Raw genomic sequence first — 11,633 nt, forward strand, 5'->3', positions numbered from 1 at the left:
TCCATGCTTCCAAGAAATAGGAATATACAAATGATAGGAAAATTTACTTTAATAACCAAACACACCAAAAGAGAAATTAGTGACCTTCAATGTTACTGAGTCAATTCTGACAATTAATATACTCTTACTTTGTGGACGACAAAGACAAAGCCACCAAGCCAAATCTAAGAGTGTATTGGGGAAAACTGATTTATAGCCACTCTGTATTAGAAATTATTTATTCACCTAGAAGATTTTCAAAGACCTTTTCCCTATATTCCCAAGTTGGAACAACCCACTTTTAATTTACAGAAATATTTTTAATTTTTAAAATACTTGTCAATAACTGTTTATATTTAAATTATTTTGTATTAGGTGCACAGCACAGTGGTTAGGTAATCATATACTTTAAAAAGAGTTCGCCCTGATATTTTCAGTGCCCAACTGGCACCTTACATAGTTATTACAATATTACTATATTGACCCCCGGAAGCCTCGTGATAGGACAATAGATAAATTCTCTAAGGAGATTTTCCTAAAAATGTGATTGAATGTGAAGATCCCATTCTTTCCAAGTGGAAAGGAACAATTCTATTAAATAACCAATATATAACCACTTGTCAAAATATTTCACCTAAAAAAGAAACTAAATTACATAAATGTTTAAAAGTGATATGATCCACATGTCCAGTTTTGATAAAAATAAATTTCTCTATAGGTACCTTTCTACCTTCTTATACTCATCTTAACACTAAACTTTGGAAATACTCCAAAGTGGTAATCTTTCAAGATTTCACATTCTCATTAATGCTCATATAATTGAGTAATATGGTAAAACAATGATTGCGATGAGAATTATCTGTGTGTTTATCGAGAACATATTTAAAAATGAGAGAATTAACAAAAAGAAAATGCATCAATGTTTCATCACAGACTATCCTTGTCTAAGATACTGAATGTCATTCCCATTACGGAAGACAGAGTCCCAGTTTCTAGCAACAGCAGTAAAACGTAAACTTTTCTTCTCTGATTTTTACATGAAAACTAAGCTGGGTATACATAATTTTTGTTGTTGTTGCCAAAACCAAAAGTATGCTTTTGGTGCACTTTTTCATATAACTAAGTTATTTTGTGAAATATATCAGACCTCATAAAAATGCCTTCAATAATTTTTAAGCCATGAACTTTCTAAATTTCATAACTTAATACCTTGACAATTTCATTTATAAATGGCTGATTTCATCTTTTTAATTGATTTTAGAGAGGGAGGGAGAGAGGGAGAGAGAGAGAGAGAGAGAGAGAGAGAGAGAGAGAGAGAGAGAAACATTGATTTGTTCCATTTATTTATGCATTCATTGGTTGATTCCTGCATGTGCCCTGACCAAGGATCAAACCTACAACCTTGGCATATCAGGATGATGCTCTAACCAACTGAGATACCAGACCAGGACATGGCTGATTCCATTTTGATGTTGTTGTTTACATATTTAAAACAATACATGAGATGTGATATTGAGCTTGAGTCTGGCTCAAATAAACAATAAAGCCCAGACAGACCTATCAGCAATTAAAATGCTTCTGAAACACTAGCCTTTTCATCCACAGCAGGTAGAACTATTGTTTGCTAACTTCTTTCTACCAAAAAGGGCCATTTCAGCCAGTGTAAAAACAAACAAAGATTTGAAATGCTAGTTTAAAGATTATTTCTGTGAGAATCAGCCAGGGTTTCAGCATTAAATCTCCTCTATCCCACTCTCCATATTTGTATGGAGATACAAATATAAACACAAAAAATAGGTGATGAATGTCAAATAACTAGAACTGCATTTTTGGGTGTTTAGGACAGCTCTAAAAGCCCAAGTTAGGTTACTATTCCTTTTTATCAGACCTCTTTTTTAGGTGGAAAAAGAGGGAAGGAAACACATTCCTGAATTGTTCCTTTTAGCAAAAGATGCACATTCGAAGTTGTTTGAAACTACTTAGAATACTGTTCATTATAGATAGCCTTCTATAAGTAGCTTTTAAAGAGAAATAAATTCATTTTTCTTTCCTTCATTTAGCAAGCATTTCTGATAGGAAGTTTTTAGGCTCAATTAGGGCTCCTTTCTGACTTTTCCAATTACCCATCTGCCTTTTCGAAGGTGTTGAAAAATATCCCTGTCTAGTCAAATCGTGGGGGATTGAAAGGATAAGATTTTGTATTTTCCATGAAAACAGCACTAAGCAGGCCAGCTCCCATACATCAGCTGACGTTATCTAGAAATATATTTTGCATGTTGGGAGAAAAGGAATAGGAGTCCCACCCAGTGCTGCCAAAATACCTGATCGTCTACCACCACGTAGCACCTCCACGAGTTGTAGTTTAGCTTAGATATTTTCAACTGAACCAACTGAACTGCCAAGATTTTACAAACAGGCAAACTACCCCTTTCAACCATTTGGTACCTGAGATTCCTCCAAGGTACAGGATGAAGAGCGGGTAGCGAGGGGCACACTGTTGATGCTAAGGCACTGGAGCCTGTCCAACCAACTGCCTCATTACATACTGGACCCCATTTGGGACACTTACTATTGAAAAAACTGGGCTTTATTTTATTGCAATTTCATCAAAATGTTTCTGGTATTGGATCTAAGCAAAAGGATGACATCATGGAAAAACAAAGTTATTTTTATTAGCTGCAACTATTGTTAACATTTGCAAGAAAATATTTCTTTACTGTTTCAGTCTAAAACTAAGAACAGGTTTATGCTGCCATCATTAATACTATAGGAAATTTGAAGCTGTTTCTTCTTTGGAACCAATGATGCTACAGTTAATATACAGTTAATAAAATATTCTGGATATTCTCAGGTTCTCACAGATTCTGCATAGATTTACTTTTTTTTTTCTCATCAGATGGATTGGGAATTTTCCCAACAACTGGTTTCATTTTGTCGAGAAGTGAGTCTAGCACCCATAGAAGCAATGAGCAGTAGACTCGGTAGACGCTATGAGCATCAGCAACCCTGCCTCTATGTCCCCTTTTACTGCTTTTGACTTAATCCCTGTGCACATCTTGCAGAAGCAACTGCAGATGGTGAGAGAAAGCCAAAAGGAAAAGAGTTATCCTCCCCGCTCATCAACTTTAAAAAATGTGTTTAAACTTTTAAACTTTAAATGCAAACTAGAGAGATGATTTAAATACCAAACTGAAGCAGAAATTGCATTTTTGAAAGCTATGAAGAAAATGCATATGAGATATTGAGATATGGGATGTAATAACATCTGTGCTCAACACTGCCCCCCCCCCCCCGCCCCAATTCCACTCATGCAGTACCTAGAAGCAAACAAGCAGCAGGCCAAAGGAGACAGATCATGATTCATTCAGTTACTAGCTAGGGTCAAGAACTAGGCAAAATAGATGGGGCCAACCCTAGTCCTTGAGCCAGACCATCACCCTTGCTCACTCCTGTGATGGATATGGTCTGTGAACGTAGGAACAATGCCAGAAGTCTTTTTTTTTTTTTTCACTTGATGTGACTATTACCTACAGCAATTTTCTTCTGGCTCTGAGCAAGGCTATTTTGTTTGATTCAAACCCTCCCAAACAGAGTCTTGCAGCTCAATCCATGCTGTTGCCTGCATGGAGAGCGAATCTTCAAACTGGTTGCCATGGAACCAGTTTTTAAAAAAAAAAAAAAAACACTGAGAAAGCAGCATAGCCAAATGGGTTGGGTCTAGCAAAAAGTCTACTCTTGGATTTTTTTCCTTCCTAGCCAGTGCTCTGATACTCCAATTCCAAAAGGGATTTCATTAATAAACTGAAAATAATTGCTTTGTCGCTGTTTAGAATTAATCCATACCTCTTCAGAGCTTGAAGCTTCCACTGACCAGCATGAGATCCACGGGTAGTACTAGAATGACTTTACCCAAAGACAGGATTTGTCTTGTGAAGAAACCAGAATTGGTTTGGGCCTCTTTAAAGCAACAGACAAGATACTGCTTAACATTTGAAAACAATGAAGAGGGTTTGGCACAGGGTCCTGGGTTACAGAGGGCAGGGCTTCTGACAAGATCTCTTGAAGTTCTGCTCTTCCCTGTAAGTGTGTATCTGTCCTGTTCCTTGGGGAAACACTTCCTTGCACTCATTTAGTCAGAAAGTGGCCAGTTATGATACACTAATTAAATTAACCTTCCATTTTTGGTCTAGAGACATTTTATCAATTTGAGACTGCTTAATGGAGCCATTCTTAAACCTACCAAGTAACTTTCTGTTAATAGAAATAGAAATACTAATTTCATAACTTCACATTCTGCCTTTCACCAATGAGATAAATGGGTTCTGACTCAACTAACACATCGAAAATCTACAATGAGCCAAAGACTGACACAGCCCAAGCTCCACCTTATATCTCCTAATTCTCCCAGGAGAAACAGCCATTCCAGAGCTTGTAATAGGAAAGGAGAAAAGGAGAAATGGACAGGTAGCTCATTGGTTGCTCCAAAAGCTTTGTAACACAGATCATTCTGATTGTCTCCATATTAACACTGTACTCACTTTAAAAAAAAAACAATGACTGCAACTCGGGAAAAAGAGTTGAGGAAATATCTCCAACTATTCATCAAAAGTCAGACATTGCTTTGCAGGCAGGATCTTAAAAGCCACTTTACCTTCCTGCCCAGTCTCTGCAAATCCATAAGGGCTGAAAGTGTTTGGACAGGACTCATCAATTAAAATTCAGATCTGGATACTGGAGCTAGATAAACATCAACTGGAAAATTAGCCTGAAAGAAGTTCAACCAAAGAGGGCCGAAAATTAGTCAATTTAGCAAGTCTGTCTGCCAGGATCATTGACTCGCTTTATATTCAATTAAAACTTGTAAAAACAGCTACACAGTCAAGGCAGTGGAGCATTTTTTTTTAATCAAATGTCAGAGTTTATTGCATTTTTTTCAATCATCCAATTTCGTAAACCTCAAACATTTACTTTGTGCAGAGTATTAAACTAGGCACCCTAGGATAGTAGGAGGAATTCAAGACAAAGGTAATTTCAAGAAAACTAACGCTAGCCCTGATTTAGTCAGGAAGTGGCCAGTTATGACACGCTAATTAAATTAACTTTCCATTTTTGGTCTAGAGACATTTTTTATCAATTCGAGACTGCTTAATGGAGCCATTCTTAAACCTACCAAGTAACTTTCTGTTAATAGAAATAGAAATACTAATTTTCATAACTTCACATTCTGCCTTTCACCAATGAGATACATGGATTCTGACTCAACTAACACATCGAAAATCTACAATGAGCCAAAGACTGTGAGGTCTTTTATTTAACATTGTCGGTAAAAGCTTGTTCCAAAGATTATTTGCCTCCCCATTACTGAATATATTTTCTATTGAGCGTTACTAATAATTCATTAATTCTTAACTCTGCCTGTTGCTCCGTTGGCTTTGGGGGATCTTGCTGCATTTCAATGAGTGTCAATCCCTGCTGTCACATTTTAATAGCCCACTGGAGGAGACGGCCTCAGTCCCAGTGTCTCCCAGTGTCAGAGTACACAGTGCTCTCTTCATTTTAACCTCAAAGAGTCACCAGAGAAGAGACCCCAAGTCTTTCCTCTTGTGAAAAATCAGTATGTAATTGCTTCCGGGGGCTATGAGTCTTCAGCTCTTGCTGGACTTGAATTCGCTCGTCATTACGTGGAGGGACATCACCTGTAGCTGGGTTTTCCAGCACCACAGGGCCCTGCATGATCTGTGGCTCCCTGTTATCATCCACTGGCTGTGGCTCGAAGGCGCCTTATGCTGTGAGCCAGTCCTTCCTCATAGTACTTCATCACCAGTGAAAATATCAAGCCAATGAAACCACGCTAAGTCTGGCAGGAGTTTAAAGATTTGTTTTGCATAAATAAATGCTTTGTGTGCTGCTAGCAAAAAGTAACATGCCCTCCCCTAAGAGGTTGCCTCTCCCTTTGGGGGTTGCCTACAATAGAACATTTAATAAGCTTGGAATGGGTTCCATATCCATGAACTTCATAAAGCTAAACCCACCATTCTTCTAAATGTAAACTTGAACTCCACACAGTTTCCCGGGAGAATTCCTCTTTTCTTTTTCACTCTTTGTTCTTAATGGCAATCATTTAAGAGAGAGAGACCGACAGCAAAGTGCAGCAGTTAAAGTGCGTGAATACAAACAGGGTGTGCACTGACTGACCGGGGCAGAAAGGCATTTAAAAATACAAGTATTCTAAGGGAAGATGGAAAAAGAATTGCATTGCTACCGATTCCACTGTCTTTTAAACACCTCCCCTCCGCTGTCTTTTAAACACCTCCCCTGTTATGGAGAAAGTGACTACTACTCAAAAAGATTTTACAAAAAGACTTAAACCCCACCCCTAGCAATCATCTGGTTTGCCACAGACCAAATGCCCCATTAGCAATCTGAAATTGCACACAGTTGCAGAAATGACCAAGAGGATGTAGATATTGCCATGGCAAAAAAGGGGAGGGGGGGAGAAAACAAAAAAGCAACCATGGTGAACTCTGCTTCTATAAACAAAGAATGTTTTAGTGGAACAAATGTAAGCTTTCTCTTGAAGGAATCCCAGTTAGAATGTCATTGAAAATGGCAAAACCGTTTCAACATCTTAGCCGTGAAACATTCCAGTTTTATGAGCTCTGAGGCACAAAGCCAAATTTGTCAGGGGGAAAGGTAAACAAAAATCCCCAGCATTACAACAAATAAAGTGATCTTGTGAGCTCCACTCTTGAGAGAGAACATTAAAATAGATAATATTTTTGTTATAACTATCATAATTTCTATGACTGCCACCTAGGGATACAATGACTTGCCCTTCTCTGGTAAATCTTTACATAGAGCAGCTATTCAGTTGCAGTAGGCATCATAATTATGTATTTCAATAAGTTCCCTCATGTTGAATTTGAGCCCCATGTCACATTTAAATAGGAAATCCTAAATTGGAAAGGTAGGTTTTCTGTCCTTTTTTTAAAAAAAACAAATCAGCTCCATAAGCATTTTCTGGAGATGAATGCCTTAAGCCATCCTGGTCGCTGTCAATCAGCCAGAGGTACTGGTGTAAGGCAAAGACCCCATGACCAGACTGAACCTGTCTTCTGCACAGGTAGTTGCTCATTCACACAAACCCATCTCTCATTTTCCTCGACTCCTTGTTTCCACTTGCTCTTTGTTTGCTCAATCAGACAAACAGCAGCCTCTAACCGCAAGGCACGTACTGACAGCTTGTTCAACCTAATTCCTCCTCAAGTGAATTTTGTGGATTGCCCTTGATGTTCCTGCCCTCCCTTTATACTAGTATGTAGGTTCCTGCCTTTGAGATACTTTAAAAAGGGTTTTACTAGAAAAATCTCAACAAACCTTTGTCTGTGTTAAGTGAAGAAACTGGACAAACATGGCTGTTATCATATTGACTGTCCTGGGGTACTAGGGAGAATATCACCCTTTGCAGCAAGAGAGAAGTTCAGTGGTATTATTAAAATAACACTCTGAAGAGTAGCTGTACAGCAAGCATGTCAAACTCAAAGGCTAACATGGGCCGCGAGTTTGATATGCTTGCTGTGCCGTCTTCCACCAATAGCTTTATAAGGACTCGAATGATAGAGAAAATCATATTCCCTTCAGAGGAAGGTCAAGGTTGGAGCATAAGTTGGAGTCATATTCCACTTACATGTTTGCTGTATGTGTTGATATGATACTTAGACTTCTGAAGCTCTAGATTATCATTAAACTAGCACAAATTGAATTATCTACATACATTATAAGACCATGGGGGTGGGGGGGCCTAATACTGACTTTCACATTCTACATGGAAAAGTTCTGACCTGGGAGTGCAATTAGGGTGATTGGGAAACTATAGTGTATTTTATGAGCTACTAAAAGGATTCTTAATGCACGGTCCCTGACAAAGCAGCATCGGCAACAACTCTGAAATATGTTAATATGCAAATTTTCTGCTTGCACCTGAGTCCACAGCCCTGACTCATGGATCAGAAATTCTGGGAGTGGGTCCAGCGGTGTGGGTTTTAACAAGCCCTCGCTATGATTCTGGTGTACGTTCAAGTTTGAGAACTAACCAGTGCTCTGAAGTGGTCAGGAAAAGCTCACGTCACTCACTGTTTAACTCTGCTTCCTCACAGGAAACGCTTATAAGCTTAAATGGAAGGTTCCATCTAGGCCCAACACATTTTGATTTATGGACAGAAATGCCCACCATTTGGACTGACAATATAATTTGAAGGAAAATTAATCCTTACAAATATTCCTAACTGGATAACTGAGCTTCAGGCAGGCTCTCCAATCAGACAGATGTTAATCAGATTTTCTAGTTCTTTTTAAAAACCAACAGCTAATCTGCTTTGCCTGACAGCCCAGGGCCCAGGGCATGACTTTGGAAACCTTTCCCTTAATTGATTAGCACTGGCCCATTTGCCTTAATGCTAAACCATTGTGTGGCAGCGCTGAGTTCTATTCAATGACACTGGTTTGAAGAGTGGGTGTGGACTGACTGAGCTAAAATGAGTACTGGTTTTAGAGGGTAATTTCAAAAGTTCCCATGGCTTATAGACCCTGGAAACCACAGACAATGTAGATGTCCATCCCAAGACCTCTGGGAGCCCTGTTGAGGTTCATTTAAAATTGGTACAGAACGAGAGAAGAGAACTAGTAAGTGACTTTACTTACACAAATGGCTTACGAAAGGGCATTTAAGATTGTGAGCTATGTGTGTATGCACATGCTTCCTTAAATCTAACCTGAAAATATCCCATTTACAGGTACTTAAAACAACCATATGTATTTTGATGCTTCCTAATTCAGAGTGTGCAAAAAGAGGGCTAAAATGGAAGCTCAATAACAATGTTCTGGAGAAAAATGCTAAAACTATGCTAAAAATGCTAAAAAATCTCCCTTAGAGGGAATCAAACTTGTTAGATATTGTGGAATGACTGCTCATTTTCAGGAATTACTAGGAAAGAGTAACCATTGTATCATAATACGTTCTACCTGCCCCTCTAGAGTCTATGTTCCTCTCCTGTTGCTGGTCAAAGTTGGAGCATTGGGGTGTCTGTTTCCTGTCTCTGAGAGCATTTCCTCATTGGCTTTCCCGCCTTGTCCTGTTTTTCTCTCACACCCCTGCTCACCAAATAGCTCCTGCTAAAGCGCAGTCCCTCCCTCCTCTGTCTCCACCATGTGTCCATCTCCATTGGCATGCTCTTTCACTCAATGTTAACGTCACCCTGAGAAGACACTTAGAACAATCACCAATGTCAAGGTGCTTTGGCGATGGAAGTATACCTTTGCAAGAGAAGGGGCTTGATCAGACTGACAGGGATTCAGATACAGAGCCTTGACCTCCTTCCAGAACTTTGTGGTCCACAGTTGACTTGTCTTATACTCTTAAACCCAAGGCAAAGTTATAGCCCACAACCTCAGAAAGCTTAGAAAATCTAAAGACCCTTATTTATGGTACATTGAAAATGTCTTGACGGTGAGGGTAACAGGTGATTGTTTCTTTATCTCCCAACAGCTTTGCTTTTCAGTGCCCTTCATGGTGATTTTCGTAGGTCAGTGGTGCAATTCAACACTTTTCTAATAAGCCATAATAACAAGAGTTGGCGCAACTGTTAATACAACAGGGACTTCCCTGGGTTTCATCTATTAATTGTAGACAGCAGGAAGCTCACACTGAGGAGACATTTGTAGCTTCCTAGACAAGTGCAAGGGAACGACAAGCATACTGTACATACTGTATATCTGCACAGAACACTGCTCTGTACCCCTGGGAGTGTTCTGTGGGGGCAGGGGAGAAGGACGGATTCAGGTAGAAAACAGATTTAGACTTTCTCGCCTTTGATGGCTATGATGGTGATCTGTTCCCACTGAATAAGCTTAGTGGATACTTTTGATAATAAGCTGAATTCATTCGGAGCCAGCACAACAGGCACTTCATAAAGAAAAGAGTGGCCGATCACTGTGCCAGAATCCCCCCTCTTCCTAAGAGGTGATAATGAATTTCCTGCACAGGACACACACACACCCAAAAGAACAGCCTGTTCACAGCCTGTGAGCACAGTTTAAAGGAGCCATCACACATGACCTTCAAAGACAGAGACAGGGAGAGTGGAAAGAAGAGAGGCCAAAATGGAGAGAAGGAGATGCTACCTTGAAAAAATGGAGTTAGCACTTCTAATGTTCCTCCACTTGATGTTCACGTGTCTAAAGCTACTTTCTAAATAACTTCACCGCACTTTGAAACTCCTGAGTAGTGGTGTGTCAGTGATACATTGGGATACTTAACTGAATTTTTCAGTTTTTATGCTTTCATGCCAATGAATGTAATCTCTAACATTCACCATTTTGAGCATACACACAAGCGCGCGCACACACACACAGACACGTAAAGGCATATGCATCATATATTACTCATTTTGTGGGACACACATGTAAAATAATAAAAAATATCCCAGTGGATCCTTTCAGTGTGTTTCAGCGATAACATTTTGTGGGGAACAAAGGTATTCGCGCCCTCTTTCTGACCATATTGTTAAAATTATGACCTTAAGCAACACTGTTAGAAATGCCTGTGTAAAGTTTCTTCTCCAGTATCAGTGAACCAATTCATGTTGAATATAATTTTCAAAAAGAATGTGTGCTACACTTACATATTTTTATATCTGTGGTGTTTTCCTATTAACCTATAATAGTGAACAAGTGACCATTCAGTTCGTTTCATCCAAAAGGAAAATGGCCTCCATGAAATGTTAAAGTGGAGGAAGTTATTTATAAAGTCTTCTGCCAAAGACAATTGTTTAATGATCTATAAAATGTAGGTTAACTGCTTTTATTATGAATGTGATTATAAGAAATGCTCACTCTATCATCCTCTATCTTTTGAAAATCAGTATTTTGTATTTCTAAGGACCAAGGAAAATATTTTTAAGCCAGTGTAATACACAGACACCTTGGAAATGAGAGTAATAATGACTTGGAATTCTCGTCTAGTTTTATGCAGTTGACCCAACATCTGATGGTAAATTTACCAGGCACTTTGTAAAGAAAATATAATTTTCCTATACTACTTCTACTGTGCTAAATTACATTTGGGAATTTCAGCTAATCTTTTCAAGTTAAAGGCACCAACATTACTGACAGATTTTGTCTAACATGGAAGGCATTAAGACATTCCTTTTCAAGTACCTTGAGCGAATCAAGATTACCATCAAATAATTTTCCCACCTAACCACCTCATACGTTAGCTCAGAGGTCTAACAATGTTGCATGGGAGGTTAACAGACTATGTACACCAAGGACATTTAATTTGTGCAGTTAGAAAGACCTAGCCATTTAAAAATATTTTCAGATGTTTTGTAAATAAAATTTTTGATTCTTATAGTTTTGTTCAGACTGCTTTTAAAATAATTAGATTTTATTTGAATTATTAAAAGAATCTAAGTTAGATGTTGCTCTATTGACTATGTGGTTCAATGTAACTCAGCCATATTCCTGTGGGAAAATATCAGTCTTCTTGACTTTCTTGGCATAGCCAGATATTCATAGTTTCTTTAAAGACTCTAAGTATGAGACCAAAAGAAAAAAACAAAACAAAGAAACAAAAAACACCAAAATTAAACGTTAGT

This window comes from Myotis myotis, unplaced genomic scaffold (assembly GCF_014108235.1).
Source record: "Myotis myotis isolate mMyoMyo1 unplaced genomic scaffold, mMyoMyo1.p scaffold_m19_p_14, whole genome shotgun sequence".
NCBI classification, from domain to species: Eukaryota; Metazoa; Chordata; class Mammalia; order Chiroptera; family Vespertilionidae; genus Myotis; species Myotis myotis.